This window comes from Marmota monax, unplaced genomic scaffold (assembly GCF_021218885.2).
Source record: "Marmota monax isolate L192 unplaced genomic scaffold, Marmota_monax_Labrador192_F-V1.1 WCK01_AAM20220418_F8-fsc00083, whole genome shotgun sequence".
Lineage (NCBI taxonomy): Eukaryota > Metazoa > Chordata > Mammalia > Rodentia > Sciuridae > Marmota > Marmota monax.
In genome coordinates, this window is record NW_026692848.1 from 4436337 (window position 1) to 4457291 (window position 20955).

At 47.5% G+C, this 20955-nt stretch overlaps 1 long non-coding RNA gene across 1 annotated transcript; it reads right to left on the minus strand.

Moving 5' to 3' along the window:
- Positions 1-9866: 9866 nt before the first annotated feature.
- Positions 9867-11145, minus strand: LOC124095870 (uncharacterized). The gene is made up of 2 exons (XR_006852665.2): positions 10722-11145; positions 9867-10477 (listed from the first exon to the last, which is right to left on the minus strand). It is a non-coding gene; the product is annotated as an uncharacterized LOC124095870 (long non-coding RNA).
- Between the last annotated feature and the right edge of the window lie 9810 nt (positions 11146-20955).

Genomic DNA, 20955 nt, shown 5'->3' on the forward strand with positions numbered 1-20955 from the left:
TTCACCTGTCCCTCGGGTTTGACTCATGCCCATGACCCTAACGAGCCTCTGTCGGCTTCTGATGTCCCCCTGTTTAGAGCTTTAAAAATGGAAGAAGGGAAGAGGGAAGAGCAGAGGGGGACAAAAAGAAAATGACAGGGAAATCCAAGCTTCCATTCATTATTAACATTTTTTGGCTTAAGTGTCAACCAACTTCGGGTTCCGGGGTGAGTAGGTCAGCTGGTGGTTATTTTTATTCTCTGTGTGTGCATATTGTCTTTCACACTCAATGATGACCAGTGACGTCAGGGCTCTTGGCTTCACATCAACTGTGCTTGCTCCTGGTATTGCTGAGAGTGTGAGCACAGCTGAAGATGGGGTGACTGTCCTTTTTGTCAAGCTGAGCTCACTTTCAGGATGTCACCTGTCTGCAGTGGTTTCACGTAGGGATGACAAGTTTATAACCATGTGGCTCAAGTGACATTATGCACCTAGCTTTGGGTTTTGGCTTAGAATTAGATCCATCATCACAAATGTTCTATTGCACCCCATTCTAAACTGTTTGTCTTTATTTCCCCATTTCCTTGAAGAGCACTGAGGCTCTATCTACACAATGCCGAACATCTAGATCAGAGTTGAAAAATGCAACTCAAGGCCCCAATGTTTCTGTAGTAGAAAAAACAATGCAAAGTTTCTTTTATTTGGATAAATGAAGAGAGAGAAATGCTTCGCCTCTATCAGAACAGCAGAATTGCTCTACATGAAAAGCACTAAAGCTATACTGAGTTGAATCAAGCTGTTATTGATATGATCCATTGCAAGCCCCAGAGTACTGTGCAGATCAATAGCTCAACAAGGATTCTCTTCTCTGTGGTTCTCCGTAGAACGTTGCCACAAATAGCATGACCCTTCTTGCACTCAGGAGGAATCTTTTATGCTCTTAAAGCAGCATCATTTCCTATAGGCAAAGCAGGGTAATTAATAATTACTATTTTGGGTAGTAAGTGTTTCGCTGGGTGCCAGCCACTCAGCTAAGCTTTTAATATGAGTTATCTGGCTTAATCCCTTCAACAGCCATCAAGATATCTCCATTAAATATATGAGGCATCTGGGATTTAGAAAGTTTAAATAACTTGTCCAGAGTCACTCCTCTGAATTATAGAAGCTTGACTCATGCATATCGTAGATTCTTACATCATGCTGTCTTTTGGAAAAAAAGGACTTTGTCTGCTCCAAGTGGGCCTGGTTTTTATTTTTTGGTCACTAAAGCTGGGTGTGTCTGAATCCCTGAAGCCCCTCCTTCCTCATGCGTTTGTGTGTGTGTGTGTGTGCATGTGTGTGTGTGTGTGCGTGCTGGGTGCTTGTTGTTTGGTTGGGCTCCTGTCCTTTGTCAGTTTCCAGCTGTTATGTGGAATAGCATTCCCGTACTCTGGAGGGAGCAGAAGCTCTGAGAGAACCCAGAACAGATCCTTTGCAGCATTTCCTGCTGAGGGAGCAGGAAGTGTGCAGGGATGTTCAGGAAGCCTGGCAGAAGGAGGTTCCTGGAGTTGAAAAGGCAGAACCATCAGACCCTGCGCGGAGCCCCAGGCTGGCCTCAGAAGTCAATAAGAGATGGATGCCTGAACAAGTTCCCCTTTCCACCTATCCACAGGGACTCTATGAATAAGTGGACGGTGGATTAGAGAAACTCGTGCTTCTAAACACTGTTCTATCCACCCTGAAACTCACAGCCCTGCCAACAGAGCAAGGTCAAAGGCAACCATCACTGCTCCTGGACTTTCAGAGTGGTGTCTCTTGAGATCTTCCTCTTTTAATGAAGTCACCAACGGCCAGGGATCAAGTGTCAGTTTGGGGTTAGTAAAGCTGAGTTTGATTAGAGGAAAAAAGAGAGGAAGCAGAACAATCTAGGATATCATGCAGGTGAAGTGGAAAAGGATATCCTATGAAGGACGGGAGACGAGAAGACCTGTGAAGGACGTCACAATCCAGCTCACAGGAGCTTGTCTCAGAGAGTGAAGAGTTTGCCTCAGTCATGTACAGAGGAGCCTTGTGCATGCTCCTGCAGAGCAAGCCCACATGTTCCCATGGTCCCACAAGGACAAAGGGAGAGGAATAGAACAAGCACCAAGGAGAAAGAGGGCTGGTCCTCCATGATCCTGTTGCTCCTGTGCATTCCTAGCTCACTCCTGTTTCCGTGCACTCAGCACCGTGTGCTGCCTGGATGCTTGATGCTGGGCACGGTGGTTGAAGGGCCTGTGTGGGCAGATGACACAGATGGCTCCTGTCCCCCTCCCCCAGACTTTGCAGCCATCAGAAAGACTCAGGCCGTCTTTCAAACAGAAAACAGCATGCATGCCCATGTGGAGAGCAGCAAATTCACAATAGCCCCTTTCCTCTACTCTACTGATAGAGTACTACTCCCTAGGATTTTGCCTCTCTAGCTCCCACACGTGAGAGAAAACATACAATTCTTGACCTTTCGAGTTTGTCTTATTTCATTAACACACTGTTTTCAAGTTCTATCCATTTTTATGAAAATGACATAATTTCTTCTTCGTCTTCTTTTTTAGGCTGAATAAAATTCCATTGTGTATATATACCACATCTTCTTTAACCATTCATCCATTGATAGACGTCTAGGCTGGTTCCATAGTTTGCTATTGTGAATTTGTGCTCTCCACATGGGCATGCATGCTGTTTTCTATTTGAAAGACAGACTGAGTCTTTCTGCTGGCTGCAAAGTCTGGGGGAGGGGGGCAGGAGCCATCTGTGTCAATTGCAGACACATGTCCTTCAACCACAGTGTCCAGCATCAACCAGGGAGGGAAAAAGAAAACTACTGGAGATTGATACTGACCAAATTCTACTGCCATGCTGTGTGCATGCATGAGTCCCACCAATATGCACAGCTATAATGAGCCAATAAAAATATGGAAAAAAGATAAATATAGGAAAGGAAACAATCTAAACCCAAAAGCAAATTAGCAATAATAATAACAGCCTCACTTGATTTCACATTTCTGCCTAATTCATACGACATGCTTGTCTATCTTTTTCAGGCACCTTTTTTCAAAAGCGGGCTCCAGGGGTGCAGTTACCACAGTATCAACCACCTGCACATCAGCCTCGCCGTAGGCTCTGAGTCTGCAAGAAGACCACCGATGAGAGCCTTGACCCATAGCACTTCCAACACACTCTGCAGGGCCCATTTCTTTGTCCTCTGGAGACTTTCTCCCCTGGTCTTTCAGAACACCTGGGTCCCATTTCCTCCTCCTGTGTGCCCCGCACATCCACAGGAATTCACTCATCACCTATTACTTTTGGAGGGAGGGGCAGGGTTCCACCTGAGCCTTTTCTTTTCTCTGTTTTGGAGACGTGCACACTTGCTAATGACTGCTCTTCTTCTGTGTAGAGCTTTAGCTTTGTGAATATAAATACCCACTAAAATTCTCTACCTAGAAATCCCACCAGCATCTTTCACGCAGCAGCCCAGAGCAGAACCCATTCTCCCTGCATGGAATAGTCTGACGTCGAGCACAGCATCATGGTGGCCTCTTCATCTGGCTCTGATGGTGAACCAGTCACCCTCAGGAGCTCCCCACACCCCCACCTCCAGTGAAACTCTAAGCTTCCTCTTAAATGCCTCTATAATCTGCACTTCTTCCAAGACTCTACCAGGAAGTGCCCAGCACAGACTAACAGATGTCTGTGCCCAATTGTGTTTGGTGAAAGGATGGACATGACTAAGGTCAGCCCAGGCCGCATCACGGCTCCGCTCTGTGCACAACGGGGTCACACTGTCTTGCTCTCCCAGAGTCCATGGCCCAGTGACTCATTCCGGACCCCTGTGGACTTGTGCCCTGACAATGCCACTTTCAGAACAGGCTGGAACAAGTTTCCTAATGTGCTGAAACTCCACAGAGGCTCTGAATTCATCCTAAGTACTGCACAATCAGAAAATAGCAAGTGTTTTGTCTGCCTTCATATAAATTCCTATCAATCAAAATCCTGTGTGGTTTTCCTGTGTTTCTCTATTTCGCTCTTCCTCCATTCTGTGCACACTTCACACCGCCTGCCTCCACCAGCTCCCGGGTGCCCCATTTCCAGTTTCTGGCACTCCAGTCTCTTGCCCAGTTCCACTCTTCTTCCTTCACATAATGCCTGAAACGCACTGAAATGCTCATTGTCTTCTGTTACAGGCAGAAGAGAGATTAACACATACATATAGCACATGCACACACACGTATCCATGAGTGTGCATGTTCCACAGATCTTCATTTTGCAACTTCATGGTGTCCATTAATATTGGAGAAGGATTTTTCTTAGGGAGAAAGCAGAACTGAATACATTGAACTTGTTTATGATGATTTCATTTATGCTTATAGTAGATATTATTAAGAACTTGTTTTCTATGATGAGATTTAAAGGCAGAACGATAAGTAACAAAGGGAAAAATTCAACCAAGTTTTTTTTTTTTAAGTGAAGGAAACTAGGAAAAAAAGAACTTGAAAGAAAGTTTTTTTAAATTACAAAACAAATTTAAAACACCACTTAATAATGGGAGGCAAAGCTCTGGGATATTCAGGTTGAAGCTTCAAGACATCAAGAGCTACAATAAAATCACCTCTGGGCACAAATGAATTTTAATACTTCCCTCTTTAACCAGCCCTCCCATTAGAGGTACAAGGCAGGATGTTTCTTAGCACAGATTATAATTTTTAATTTTTTTCTCTTTTCTAACCTGAAGAATTTTCTCCCTTGTTGTTAAGTAAGTGAACACAAACCAGCCCATTCATATCGGTGTAAGCAGTCTCTAATGCAAACGTGATGGTGTGCATCAGAGAAGAAGAAAAATTAACAACAAACACACCAGTATTTCCAGGGGAAATGTGGCATTTGTAGCGTGTGTCCTGTGTGGCACGCACTGAATGAAACTGTGTATAAGCTCTTCTACACACACGCCTAGGATTTCCCATTAAAAATGGTTTAGATCTCTTTGCCAGGGAGGTGCACCAGTTTAAGAGCAGAGCCTCCGTAGGAAGAGCTGGTCAGGGACATTCAGTACTTGACGTTGGGTCTGATAATGCTTTGGCAGTGACTAACCATTCACCATGAATGCTCCCATGCATCTTTCTCTCTCTCTCTCTCTCTCTCTCTCTCTCTCTCTCTCTCACACACACACACACACACACACACACACACACACACCACACACACACACTCAAAGCCTTAAACAGGATGAAATAGAGCAGATGCTGCCTGGTAATTGTGGAGGGCAAAATAAAAAGGATTCTTAATTTGGTCATGATTCATTAGTCGACCTCTGTAAGAGGGAGATGAGTCAGTACTTTTCACTCCAAGAGGAGATCAAAGGTCGACACCTCTTTGGTTTCAAACAGTGGCCATCCTCTGGACTTCTCCATGGAGTCTGGAGAGCCCTTGGCTCAGACTTCCTCACAGGGATTTCTAGAACTGACTTAACTATTAAAGAGGACACTTTGGGCAATGCCCAGTTATCCAGAAAAAGCTTCTCTCAAAAACCAGCTGTTCTGACTCTTAGGAGCTCTCTCCTCTGTGGTGAGCTGTGACCCTAGACCTGGAGCCAGAAGCCGAGTCTCTGGGCTGGAACCTCTGCACACTTCAGGTCCCAGGCCCTGAAGGCAGACTCTGGCCTCTTGCTTACACTCGGGTGTGTTCCAGGTAGACAGAGACACCAGGCTTTGCTTCAGTTTCACCTTTCAGGGACAGATCATCCTTTCCAACACTTTAGAAAAGAGATTGAGAAAATTCACCTCCAGAATTTTGAGATCCTAAAAAAGATATCAGTCAATAGAGATTCCTTTCACAAGTGAGTCAGGGTCAGTAAAACTGACCAATGCACTTCTGAAGGCAGCGGGTAAGGTTGTCTACAGGGCTGTTCTGCTTTGGAGCAAAAGATTGGGTGGGTTTATAATTTTGCTGGATTCCTTTGGTGGCAAGGCCCATGTCAACTGGGCAGATATACAGGAAGATAGGGAAGTAGATGAATAGGTACGTAGAAGAAATATAGCACAAAAACAGATTTAAAAGCTTGGGGTGTGAAGATAGCATGGTCTGGTGGATATGCATTCTTCACCCATTCACGTGAGCTCAGTTACTGCCTAGACCTGAAGCAGCTCCTCAGTTGGCTCTCACAACCCAAATTCTGACAGAAAAGAAGGCTGGCTTGCAGATCTCTCCCACCTGTGCCCAAGACGCAGGGTACAGCGTCAACCCTGTTCCTAAGTCACTGAGATCTCCCCCCGACACTTCAGTGTGGCTGTTGCTCATCTGTTTGCTTCAGTTTCCTTTTAGTCCTGTCTCCTCCTTATGCCCATCTTAGTCTGGGGATTATCTGAAATATACCCAGTTTTAACACATAAACCTCAACTCCATGACTATACAAATCTTATCCATTCCATTTCCCTTCCTTCCAACTCTTCCCTATCAAAGGAGTTGACCAGCTTCATCGGGATCTGATTTAGTCAATGTGTTTCAAGGTTTAAAATATATGCAGATTGTCTCCATTATTTTCTCCTTTCTCACAATTTGCTTTTTCACATAACAGCACATTCCAAACATCACCACTGCTCTGTCTCGAGCTCCATCTCCTTCTCCCCCAGCTCCACAGCATTCCACTGCACGTATGCCCAGCAGTTTATAAATCAGGTCCTCGTGTGCAGGTAGCCAGGTAGCCACCAACATTTTACAATTATAAATATTGCTGCAACTAATAACTATGTACCATTTTTGTATTATTGGGGATATATCTTCAGAATATATTTCTAGAACTGGATGTCCAGGTTGAATAACAACCATATGCATAAATGTTAGAAAGTGCTAAATTCCTGCCACAGGAGCTGGGCCATTTGAACTCCCACCAGCAGGGCATCCATGTTTCCAGATAGCTTTGCCAACAGATTAAACTGTCCAGCTTCCATATTTTATCAAAATGGATGGGTAAGAAATACTATTTATCGTATCTTTAATTTTTATTTCTCTTATTAAAAGGGAAGTTAAACATCTTTTGCAAATAAATAAGTCATTTTAAAATCTCTTTTCTGGATTTGCTATCTGTGAGTAACTTGCATCTATTTTTCTATAAGCTTTTTGGTCATTTTTCTCTCCATTGCATAAATGTATTTTGTATGTATGTGTGTGTATATATCTATATCTATATCTATCTATCTATCTATCTATCTATACACACACACACACTTACATATGTGTATATAGATAGATAGATATTTATAGATATAGTGTATAGCACTTCATCTGCATTGTTCTCAGTTTGTCATTTATCTCTTGACTTTATTTATGGTTTTATCTACTATGCAAGAGCTGGATTTTTCCCAATATATGCTAACTCAGTCTTTGCATTTATTATGTATGGATTTTGAATTTTTTTTAGAAATCCTTTCTTACATGAAGGAAGGGAATAGATCTAATTTTATCTTTTTCCCAATGACTACCTAGTTACTCCAGTATCATTTATCGAGAAGTCCATCTTGGCCCCCAATGATGTGACATACCACCTTCATATTATACTGAATTTTTAATATGTAGTTGATTCTCTTTCTGGATTCTTTGTTCCATTCCACTTGTTTCTTCTTCCATAAACTCTTTCATTCTGTTTTAATCATAGATGCTTATAGTATATTTTATTGTATACTACTTCTTCCTTTTCACTGAACTTCAACTTGTCTACTATAGGAAGAAAGCTGTGTGTGTGTGTGTTTTTTAAGTAAGAATGAACTCAGTTTACAAATTAACTTGGGGGAGTTTTCATGCTGATGATATTTAAATACTTACATCCCCTATTGGGTCTTTCTGGGGTGCCTTATGATTTATTTGAGATTGAGTTTAAGCAATTCTTTTTGAGTTAACTTTGTGTATTTTATCACTTATTGCACTTTAATTGGGATTTTTCATTTGTAATATCTTCTAATTGTTTATTGGTAAATATAAAATCTATTGATTTTGCATTTAAATTTTATATCCTAATTGATTAATTTTTTTTTCAGTTAACTGAGTTTTATCATCCATCCTCTGGAGTTCTCCAGGCACACCATCCTGTCACCTGAAGAAAATTATATTTATTTTCCTTTAATCCTTTTCTCTAGTCCAATTACATTGGCCAGTACTCACAGAACAATCTGAAGTAGGAGTTATGGTAGCAGGAGTCCTTGTCTTCTTCCTGACCTCAATAGGAATAGCTCTAGTGTTTCTTGGTTAAAATTGATTCTGGAATTGAACTACATCTCAATAGCCAGAATTCCAGAATTTTCTTAATAATCTTTTTCTTAAGAATATATTTATTAAAGTCTTGAATTTCCAGTCCTATTTTTTTAAGAATTTTTATAAAGAATGGAGTTGGATTTTGTCAATGGCTATTTTCTGCAACACTGGAAATAGTCACATGATTTTTCTCTTTAGATCTAATTATATGATGAAATATATTAATAAGACTCCCTAATCCTGAACTATCCTTGAATTCTGGTATAAAACCACAAATGGTCATGGTGAACTGTGGATTTTACCATTACTATTAGTAAGTGCAGTTTCACTCTGATTTCTTATATTGTGCTACCTTTATCAAGCTTATCCATCAATGGTATTAATTCTTCACAAAAAGAATTCAGGAGCTTTTCTTCATTTTCTAAACTCTAAAACAAGTTTTGTAGCATTGGAGCTATTCTCTGAAGCTCTGCAAACATTCCCTCTGACACTGCTTGGTGTCTTGAGGCATAGAACCCAATATACGTTTCTGTTTCTTCTGTGGAAATTGTTTGAGCTTCCATTAAGGTTAACTTTGGAAAACTGTATTCTACTAGGAAATTAGCCACTCCTTCAGGCTTTATAAATGCCTTTGCACACATATGTACGAGTCTTCCTCTAGGATTTAACTTTCTCTCTATAGTAATTTACTCCTTTCCATTTTTTATTTTGCAAAATTTTGCTTCTATTTTCCATGGTTAAGTTAGCTATTGGGTTTTGTCTTTCATTATTTTAAAAACTGCTTTTATCTATTAATGCACAGTACCATGTATCTATGTCATGGTATCATTTCCTTCCACTTTTCCCCTGAATTCCATTGATTCTTGTTTCATTTCTTTTTGTGTGTGTGTTTCCTATGGTTTTTGATTTTTAAACTTTGTATCTAAGGTGTTTCCCTATCTTCAAATGCTTGCTTGAATCTTTCCCCTCAGTTTCGGTTATCTCATTACAACTTCCTTTTGTTTCTTTTGTTTTGGAGTTTTTCTCTGAGTCTTTGCGTCTTCTGTGTGCTCTGTTTTCTATTCTCTGACAATGACGGCATGCGTGTGATGCCTGTTTGGATCACTGCATCATCAGCCGTCATTGCTTGGATGGGACTTGTAGCAGACAGTGCAATGCTGAACACCCGTCTGCTGGTGGATGGTTTTCTTAGTGAAGGGAGGTGGTGGCCGCATAGAGAGAAGAATGGCCTGGCTGGCGTGTGTACTACTCTTTCACCCCTGCAGACCTCTTAGCCCCTCCTGTTTCCTTCTTTCTCCTGGCTAGTGTGGTTCCACAGGTACCACCCTTTCCTCATTCGTACAACTCTACTCCACATAGCACACCCCGGGGCCACCTCCTCCAGTCCTGTTCACACTCCAAGTCCTTTGCCTTACCCTCTACTCTCACCAGTCCTTCAGCATTTCCTGTTAGATTTCTCATGAGAGTCTCTACCTAAGTCATCCTCGTCCTGTCTTCTCTTTACACCTTGCCAACCCTACTTTCATTCCCAGGACCTTGCAGAGATGGGGGCAGGAGCTCTGTTGAAACTGGTTTATTTCTCTACCTGCAGGGAGTTTATAGATCGCGATATCCTCTGACGTCTAGGAAGCTGAACGCATGACTCCTGATGTTTTATTTGGTATATTTTCATGGAAGGATGGACAAGGAGGTCAAGCTGTCAGGCACATGCCGTCCCCCACCCCACCCTCAGGAGACCTCTGATCTTGATGAGGGGCTCCTATTCAAGAAGATCATGAGAAACCTGAAACAGACCTTAGGAGCTGGAGAAACAGACCTCTGCCACCTACAAAGGCCACAGTGGGTCCCCAGACACTGGTATAGGTGTGGTTGAAATGCTAGTCACCTCTGAGGGACATCCTGGAGAGCAACTGGGGCCATGGGTATGAGAGCCCACATGGGAAGTTCTTCATAGTGTCTGTCTGTCATCACAGTGACCAGCCACTAGAATCCTTCCTTCTGGGGTCACCCAGGGGATTAGAATTCTTGACCTTCTCTGCTGGCACTTTAGGGTGTGTCCTTGGGCCGACAAGGTGGCGCGTTGACTTCTAGTTCAGCTAGCTGAGAACCAGCTTTTAAGGCAGAATTGGCCTGAGATAGGCGATTGCTAAGCAGTGAGCCAGGCATTTCCCTATACACCAGGGAACTAACGGCCCCATGCTCATGCCAAGCACATCACCAGCCTTGGCTGCCGAGTTTTCAGCTGAAAAAAAAAAAAAGACAAGAGAAGCAGTGTTTAAAACATGGAAAATTTCCTAAAGTTATCGTTCTGGTTCAGGGATTTACGGGTCAGAGTGAAGTCTTTCTTTTCACTCTTCTAGGTCAGTTCAGTCTCCTATGAAATAGCAAACCCGTCAAGCTACCAGGAAAACCATCCTCTGCCTTCCTTCCTCTGATTTTCATTCACACACACACGCCCCCAGCTCACCGCAGCCCTCAGGACTCACCTCCGGTTCTCAGTAGCAGCAATAACAGTGTCTTGGTTAAAAAAGAAAAAGAAAAAGAAAAGATGGGTAAAATATCACCATAACCTCAGAGGCATGAGTAGGGCCCTCATTAGAATTCGGGACCTACAGCTGGAACTTCCAGCTTGGGGCGGGAGATAAAGTTCACTATTGTTGGCTCACAAGTGGCTCAGACTTCCTGGCAACTGCAGTGAATTACTCAGTCATTTATGCAGGCCTTCAGAAACGCTCCACTGTTTCCCAACAAAAACGGCATTCAGGAAGAGGGAGGTGGCTCCCGGGGCCTGGAGAGCGGCTTTGGGGCAGTGAATGGGCACTGTGGCCTCCCGTGTCAATGGCTCTGTGGGAAAGGCAGTGATGTCACCGCGAATGCATTTTCGGGCCTGGCCTGCCTTCCCTGCTCCCGTCCTCCGTCCTCCCCTCCAGCTCGGAGGCCAGCTCCCTTCTCAAAGTGCAGAGCTCAAATGCTCAGAGGCCCACAGCACGCTGCTGCCATGGCAACGCCGCCTCCGACACTTTATTATGTTGCATAAAAAGTAGAAAAGACTTGAAAGGAAAGGGCAAGAACCAGAGGGGACGAAGCCAGTTTGGCTGTGCTGGGCTTTGGTGTTGGGTGGACAGAAGCAGAGAGGACTCAGCTGGGGAGACCCCGAGAGCCAGTGAGGGCCTCTGGGAAGCAAATGTCCACCACACTCAGAACTCCCTTCAGCCCTGCGCTCCGGGTCTCCCACACGCAGGAGAGGGACACCCTGAGAGATGACAGGAGAGGAGACCAACAAAGTTTTCACAAGAAGTAAGGCCCTGCTTCTGGAAACGCTCCCCGTTCACAGGAGAGAGGAGGCTTCCAGACGGGCTGTCTCAGAAGGAGGACGGGAGGAGGGCAGGAAGACTGCAGAGGACTTGGAGCTCTGGGGCAAGAGCAGTGACAGGCCAACCCCTGTCCTCGGACGCCCAGGGTTCTCCAGCCTATTGTCACCTGGCTGTGGGAGGGGCTCCAGGGTGTCCGCTGGGCAATCTGCTCGCCACAAGCCATGCTGAGCACAAGGAGAGGCCTCAGTGTACGCTCCTCTCGTAGTGGACGCAGCGCTACCTTGAACTCCTGAAAGGACACTAAAAATTTGTGTCTGATAAGTTTTATATCCATTCTATCAAAAAATAGGTAGTAAGCAATCTGATAATGCGGGCTTTGAGTTGCTCAAACAACTGTTCCTATAAAAGCCAGGGCCAGCGGGTGAGGACACATCTGTGCACGTGTGGCTGTCAAGGGCCCCTTCTCATTGGCTTCTGCCACCTGGTCTGTGGGAGCCAGGTGCTAACTCCTGGGACCTTGTCCACTGCCTCTGGCCCTTTCCCTTACCTACTTCCCCGACAGCTGTCAGCTGAGCCTGAGCACTCTGTTCTCCATGGGTGACACAACATCCAGGGCCCAGGGACCTTAAAACACATAACTCTACTCACAGCAGACCAAGCCCTACAGCGCGGAGGTGGTAATTCTGTGGTGTTTTCCAACAGCTCGGCGTAGGTGAAAGAGTGGGAAGAACGAGAGAGAAGGGAAGGGGGAAAGACTTCGGAGAGGACAGGACGTCATCTTGGACGCGCAGGTCTGGAGGCAATGGACTTGGGGAACAGAGAAGAATGCACCGTGTGGGTGCATGGTGCTTGGCCTAAATGGTGTCTCCAGGAGCTTGGCTAGAAGACCCGCCAACACGGCATGGCCTGATGACCCCCGTGGCTCTTCATTTGTGCACCATGGGTCCTCACTGCGGGTCTTGGGTGGGGCAGACCCCACCACTTTTTACTTCCAGATTGTTGGGACAGTTTAGTTTTTGCATGTTCAAGTGTGCATTCCAGTTTAGATCAGAACTTTAGTTTCTTGAGCAGTTCAAGGTTTGGCTGAGAGATGAGTACATAATTGGCATTCAGGGCACTTGGATCTGACATTCACACAATGGGAAGTTCTTCAGAGGACCCCTAGGAGCTCTGGAGGCCACTTCAACCACCTCCACGGGACATGCTCCGGTCCCGGAAGTGCACTCCCAGGAGACACTTGTCCTTCCCCCCGGCCATGCGCTCCAGGCTCTCACCTGGGACCCTCCCTCCGGCAGGTGGTCCTCTCGAGTGTGTGTCTCCCAAAGCCTCCACACCAGCCAGCTGCTGCCATGTGCACTCGGCCAGGGAAGGCTGTCCATCTCCCCCCTGCCCCGGGCCTGCCATCCTCCCTCTCCTTCTGTGTTCAGGGTCGATTCCAGCCAGACTCTTACCTGCGGATCTAGAGGTGAAAAGCAAGAGCTCATTTCTGTATCCCTCTCACCCTGGTGGACCTGCTGTAGCCCCACAGGAGTTCTGCCAAGTCCCCGGCCTGGTGGCTGAGGTGGCCTAAGCAAACCCCCCCACATCCCAAATGTGTAGATTCTGCCCCTTCTCTCCAAGGTTCCCGAGTTTTATGGATGTTCACTTGGTGCTTGTCTTCCCTTCCCTCTTGCATTCAGCTTGCACAAGGTTAGAAAGATTTACTTACTAACAAGATTTGCTAATATGCTTACTCTATATGCAGTAAAATAAAGAGGGAAAATTCGTCTGTTCACACTCACACCCCGCCTCTCCCACTGAACCCTGGATGCATCTGCTTGCACTCATGCAGGCGGCCCAGGGTGAGGCTCACAGAGCATTTTCCTTCTGTCAGCCCTCCATCCACGTTTAGCTCCTCTCTGTGGAATGAGGGAGTGTCTATTGTCCCTTGTGTCCTCCTCTGGCGCTCAGGCTGATATTCTGAAATAGGAAAGTCCCATTCAAAATCCTGCCCAGAACTTTGTTCCCCGACTCCTCCTGCTTCCTTCCTCCTCTTCATCTATAGGCGCACGTCCTGAAAACGTCTTTTATTTATTTATCTAGTCATGTGTTTATTTGTCAGTACTGGAATCAATCCAGGGGTGCTCCACCGCTGAGCTGTCTTCAGCCCTTTCTATTTCTACTTTGAGACCGTGTTATTGTGTGACTATGAACTGTCCCTGAAAAGCTCATGTGTTGGAAACATGATCTCCAGTGTAGCAACATTCGGAGATGATAAGATTTGAGAGCTGTGACCTTATCAGTGGATTAACTCAGCTGATAGATTAAAATTTGGAACAGACTACTAGGTGATAATTACAGGCGAGTAGGACATGGCAGAAGGAAGTAGGTCACTGGGGTCAGGTAGCCTGGGGATTGTATCTTGTCCCTGGCTCCTCGGTCTCCATTACTGCTTCCTGGCTGCTATGAGCTGAGAAGTCTTTCTTTTCCTTCCACCGTAGTCCAAAACGGGGCCGCATTTGGAGACCTCGTCTTCACAGGGTTAATCAAGTTAAAATAATTCTTAGGGTAGACCCTAATCCACTCTGACTTGTGTTCTTATAGAAAAAGGGATTTGGAGCAGACTGATACAGAGAAGCTGATATGAAGATACACAGGGAGAAGACAATACCCACCAGCCATGGGGTGAGGCCTGGAACAGGTCCTTCCCCACTCAGGGGGACGCCCCTGACTTCACACTTCAGCCACAGTTTACAATTCTGTATATCTTCCAACAAAATTGAAACAAGTACATTAAAATAGATTGAAGATCACTATATATATATATAGTGATATATAATATATATATATATATATATATATAATATTGGTATTATTTTATTGTGATATGATTATATAATTCTCTTTTGCCATCTGCTTTTTGACTTTTAGACTGCCACAGATGGCACCAGCAGCCACCTGACCAACTAGTGGAAAGTTGGGGTCTAGAGAGTGAGTCACTTGGGTCTGGACAGGAAGATTCAAGCTGGGGGATGGTCTGTGGTGTGCACAGTCCCTGGCTCCAGGTGGCAGCCCAGCGGCTGGAAGCCTCACTGTGGGTACCTGGGGAAAGGCCCTTGCATGTGGGATGAGTCGGGCATCAGGGAACATGGAAGGGAGAGTACTTACACAGACTGCGGGATTGGCTGTTTTGTAGTCAGCAGCGCTGATGCTCTAAAGCAGGAGAATGAGAAGGCGGGGAGCCAACACAGTGCGAGTGCAGCCTGAGGGCTGCAGGCTTCTCTGGCAGCTGCAGACTAGCCCTGCAGCAGAAGGCTGGGTGAGTCAGTCAAGTCAGGTGCTATGCTAGGGGGGACATCTTAGTGGGAAAAACCTAGAGGATCTCCACAGCAGGATGCAGACATCTGGGTGGACCCCTGAGCACCTCAGCTCCGCAGAACCCCAGAAATCCCAAAGCTCACAGTCTTTGCCCCTACCACTAGTGAGAACTAGCATATCCCAGTGGGACACACCACAGAGGTCCCTCCTGGCACAGCCAGCTTGGAGGGAGCTCTCTGTGGGATGTGGTGGCCAACCAGCACAGTCTACTGGAGCCCTCTCATGGGGGGTTTATTCCCAGTAGGCATAGAAGAACCAATGGACCTGCTCATGTCACCACCCATGACCCTACGAGAGTTTGCTTCCCATCCTGCAACCTGGGGGCTGCGAGATGGAGTCCAGTGCCTTTGCCAAGGGAAACAGGACAGAGTTCATTGAATCACTGACTGTGGATTCTCCTGACTCCTTATGTCTGAGGACCAGCAGGTGGGAGGCAAAGTCACCACTGTGACTAGAGGATCGATCTTGCTCTTCCACAGTGGGGACAAGCAGGAATGCCCACAGGACCTCAGGACCTCTTTGGCTGTCTTTGGGGGTTCTCTTGTCCAGTTGGAACTGTGAGCAGACACATGTAGCAACCATCCCAAGGAGGAGTGATTGCCAAGGTCTGAAATGGTGCAGAATGGTATGCCCTGGTTGTGGGTTGAGGGTGTCTTTTTAAAAAACATTAATGTCCTGATACCAGAGAAGTGGCCTTAATTGAAACAAGGTCTAAGATGAGGTCATTCAGTGAGTCCTCATCCAATGTGACTGGTGTCCTGATGAGAAGCAAAGAGTCAGACACAGACATGTATGAAGATAGGTGCAGAGACTGGAGTAGTATGGCCACCAGCCAGGAATGTCCAGGGCCACCAGGCCTGGCACAGGTGAAAGGATCCACCCCTGGATGCTTTGGAGGAAGCATGGCTCAGTCCACATCTGGATTTCATACTACTGGTCTCCATGACTTGAGGGAATTACTGTGGCTTTAAGCCTCCATTTTGCAGAATTTTGTCATAGCAGCCGTGGGAAAGGACTTGGGTGGCAGCTCAGCGAGCAGGGCCATGAGGACAGATGCTGTCTCAAGACTCGAGCTCTCTGTGTGGGTGTCAGTGGTCACATTCCCCTCTCCCTTCAGAGAGAGGCACAGCAGAGCCCTGTGTGGCATCTCCTCAGATAAGCACCCTGAGGGCTCCAGGCCCCCTCCAGGTGCCCGCTCCAGACCCCTTCACGAGAGCCCACGCTGGGGCCCAGGTGAGGGATCGCCCCCAGAGGCTACACCTTCAGACCCCTGGTGATCATGCACAGGCCATGTGTCCCCTGCACTGCAGGAGAGGGGTCCTCTGATGCCCAGCCTTTGCTCCAGGATTCACCAGCAGCCGGGCACGGGCTTGCTTAAACCATGCCGCCAGCTGAAGCTCTCCCACCGGATGCCCCCTCGTGCGTCACTTTGCTTGGACAGATGTGAACCCCACCTGTGGTCCAAGTTAGCCTGGCTGTGTCCCCTGTATCCTCCACAGGCACCCCCAGGAAACTGTGTGCATGTGAGCCGCTTGCTGCAGCTTCTCGGAGGATCTGAACTGTAGGAGCAAGAGTCGCTATCGTCACCCGCTCCACAGAAACAGCCACTGTCAACCTCACTTCCAATCCTTGTGAGCTCACCTCCTCATTGACACAAACTCGCTCAAGAATGCACAAAAACAGCCAGCGCTCCGGGCCCAGAACAGTGAGAGATGCGCATGCCACACACTAATGAGCTCTGCCACCTCCTGAGCTCTCTTGATTAGCTCAGACCATCGGCCAGATGCCAGGCTAGGATCCAGCAACTGCCTATGGGCCTGAACAAGAAATTCCCCAGGTTTCACAAAGTGAAAACAAACAAACAAACAAACAAAAATTAAAAGACATGAGAGAGAGCTAGCACCAGCCCCCCTACCCTCATCACCTGGCAGCAGGGGACTGGCGCCTCCTGACGTGGGCTGGCCTGATGCACATGGCGATGCCCACGGCCAGCCTGCTGGTTGATTCTGGTCCGGCAAGATGCTACTCCATGTGAATGGAGCTAAAGCAGAGGTCCTTCTCCTTCTCTGGGCTTCTTGCAGAGACTCTTGGGAGCTCGGGAAGGGCCTGCTATTTTCTGCTCCTGACTGGGAAACAACACTAGTGAAGAGACCATGAGCAAACCCTTGAAAACTGTCTCTGGGGGTTGGGGACAGGCTGGGATCTGACGCCTTCAGAGACTGGGAAGGCTGAGGACTGAGACTGGCATCCTCCTGAAGAGCAAGTGCTGGTGAGGCACCTTTACACCAAAGACCAGGCCCAGGGCTCCACGCGACGTTGAGGTGCCAGCCTGCCTTCATGGCCACTGCCCAGCCTGGGTGCGAACCACAGCAGACTCCAAGTGACATAGATTGCAGCTGGAGTTCAAATCAGAATCCCACAGAGGAAGAGATCTCAGACTTGGATCCTGGGACAGGCCGAGCAGAGGATTTTGCGTTGGACCTTCTCAAAAGAGTAGGATTTCACAGAGAAGAGGAGAAGAGACAGACCATTCCTGAGTTCAGAGGAGGATCTGCCAAGGCCAGCAGGAGACCGAGCATGAGCTAGGACAGGGAAACCGGCCGCTCTAGAGCAGCGAGGGCGTTTCTGCACAGGGACACCAAAGGGGCCAACTAGATAAAGAAGCTGGCAAATCACGGCTGAGAGCCATAGCCCAGTCCGAATGGCCCCTGGCATTTTGCCAATAGCATTGGTTGAGAGGCAAGCCATTAGGATGATGCTGGATTGATTCGGTTGTATATTAGACCCCTGCTGTCCGCCTTGGCCTACTACTTTGGAGTTCTCCGGGGATTCCGGGCAAGTTCCCATTGGTTGGGGAAGTGCGGGAGGCGGGATTTCCGGTTGGTGTGTGGCGTGTCAGGAGAAGGAGGCCCCTTGGTGGCGTTTGGGGGAGTGCGGAGAATAAAGGAGTTCCTGTTTTGAACCTACAAGGCTGTGTGGCGGCTCGTTATTTTGTGCCCAGCCAGACTGCGGCAAATCACCAGGTTTGGGCCTTTGCAGTGACAACGTCCCTTCCTCAGGGAAACAATGTGATCAAAGTAGAATGCGGCACTTCAAGAAGGTCGATTTTTAAAGCGCACATTTATTCACTTGCTTTTTTATTTATCTGTGTGTTGGTTTTTATTTTGTGGGGCTGCTCAGGTGTCAGGCAGACCTGCCGGCCCCCGCCACAGAGGCACAGGTCCCCGCTCATCACCTGGCAGCAGGGGACTTGTGCCTCCTGAAGATGCTTTAATTAATTTATTAATTACTCCCTTGATGGAGCCAGAGACCTTGGAGCTGCCCCTCCTCAGTTCCACCAACTCCTGGCTAAGTCATGATGTATTTTCACCCTCACACCTCTCTCCCTCCCCCTCCCCTCCCTCTCCCCCTCCCTGTCCCCTCCCTCTCCCTTCCCCTCCCCCCTCCCCCTCCCTCTCCCTGTCTCCTCCCCTCCCTCTCCCTCTCCCCTCCCCTCCCCCTTCCCTCTCCCCCCTCCCTGTCCCCTCCCTCTCCCTTCCCCTCCCCCCTCCCCCTCCCTCTCCCTGTCCCCTCCCCCCTCCCCCTCCCTGTCCCCTCCCCCTCCCCCTCCCTCTCCCTGTCTCCTCCCCTCCCTCTCCCTGTCCCCTCCCTCTCCCCCTCCCCCCTTCCCTCTCCCTCTCCCTGTCCCCTCCCCCCTCCCCTCCCTCTCCCTGTCCCCTCCCCTCCCTCTCCCTGTCCCCTCCCTCTCCCCCTCCCCCTCCCCTCCCTCTCCCCCTCCCCTCCCCCTTCCCTCTCCCCCTCCCTCTCCCTGTCCCCTCCCTCTCCCCCTCCCCTCCCCCTTCCCTCTCCCTGTCCCTCTTCCTGTCCCCTCCCCTCCCCTTCCCTCTCCCCCTCCCTCTTCCTGACCCCTCCCTCTCCCCTCCCCTCCCCTTCCCTCTCCCCCTCCCTCTTCCTGTCCCCTCCCTCTCCCCTCCCCTCCCCCTTCCCTCTCCCCCTCCCTCTTCCTGTCCCCTCCCTCTCCCCCTCCCTCTCCCTGTCCCCTCCCCTCCCCCTTCCCTCTCCCCCTCCCCTCCCCTTCCCTCTCCCCCTCCCTCTTCCTGTCCCCTCCCTCTCCCCTCCCCCCTCCCTCTCCCCCTCCCCCTTCCCCTCCCCCTCCCTCGCTCCTTCCCTCTCTGTCTCTGCCCTTCCCTTCCTCAGTTCTGGAGGCACCACTCTGCTGGAACTCTGAGAGTCCCTGAAGCCCTCCTCCCTTTGACCCCTGTCATGACCACACAGGTCTACCCCCACGTTGCCAGGCAATTCACACATGAATCTGATCACACCAGCCTCCTGCTTCAACCTCTCCCAACCTCAAAAGGAAAGTCTAACCAAAGCTTTGGACAGTGAATGTGAAGTTTGCACTGTGTGGCTTAACCCTCTCCAGCCTGGTTTCCACAGCCCCTTCCTGAGCTCAGTTCTGCACTTGTCCTGCTTCTCGTCTTCCCCCAATCCTCCCCCATGTTCTTCACGGTGCCCCTCAGGCTGCAGTGCCCCCTCCCTCATCGCCAAGACCCTTTCTGCACATCTAACTGCATCAAACACCTTCAAGCGTTAACTCAAAAGACATCTTTCCCAAGAAGTTCAACTCTAAACTGAATGCAGTTTTTCATACACCAAGCTTTCAGAGTCACCAGACACTACTCCTCTGGTTACATTTAAAATGGTGTGTTGCAGTCTGAACAGTCAAGTACACATGTACCACAGCCACTAAAGGCCAGCTCCCGTCACATGCACACACTACTCCACATGGCAGTTCCGTGAGAACATGCGTGTTGATTTCTATACTGCTGTAACCCAGCGTCCTCAGGCGTTCTTGGCACACTATGGGTTCACAATGCTTGTGACTGTGTGAATAAGTTAACTAATACAAGAATAGAGACAGGGGTTGATCTGTATCTAATTCAGCTTCACAATCCTCAGAGAAAACAACAGTGTCACTTGAGATCCAACAAATCATTCATTTTTGACTCAATAAATTACCCAATGAAAATACAGTGCAGAATTAAAGCAAAAGGTTTAATTTATAATCTCCCAACTTATCCTTTTTTGGCTGTGACTTCTGAATGGTCATCTGATGGACACAGGATGAAGTAAGAGCCTGGACAAAGCTGGTGCTGGGTGGTTGTGGGCAATATTGCTACAAAGGAAGAATCGACACAACCAAACCTTCTAGCCTGAATCTAGGAGGCCTCTGTTTGCTACCAAGTAGGCTTGTGCCACCAGGCAGAGACCAGGACTGCAACACACACACAAGACACCCTACTATTTCCTGATGTGACCTGATCACAGAAGTTACCAAAGAGAATTTGTGAGAAATACAGATTTGAGCAAACCAAATTCAGCAATATGTAAACACAATTAGACACTATGAGCGAGTGGATTATTCAACAATCAAAGATTGTGAAATATAACTTACCGTGGCAGTAGAATAAAGAAGGAAATGATGATTTCAGGGACAGAGAAGAAGCATCTGACAAAAGCTAACACCCATGCATGACACCCATGCATGACTTAAAAAAGAAACAAACCTCTAAGAAACTAAGAATAAAGAGACATCCTCATCTGGATGAAGAGCATTTGCTTACATAGATGACAACCTGTAGGTGACACCTCCTTAATGACACTTGCCAGGAAAGATGTTGTGCTCACAACTTGTATTCAACAGAGGACTGGAAATTCTAGCCAGTAAAATTATTCAAGAAAGAGAAAGAGAAGCCACTCTGATGGAAAGGACAAAAGTAAACTGTCCCTATTTGCAGATGACAAATGTCTACATACAAAATCTAAAGGAATCTACCAATTATCAGACTTTAAGAGACAGGACACATGATCAACCCGCAAAAGTCAACCACGTCTTACATTCTAAGAACAGTCACACAGAAACCAAAATTAAAACTACAACAACATTTTCTTCAGAGGAGGACTACTCTTAGGCATGAACTTTAAAAAATGTGCAGGTTCTGTGTGCTGAGAACAGTGCTGTGGAAGGGACTCAGAGGAGTCACCCCCG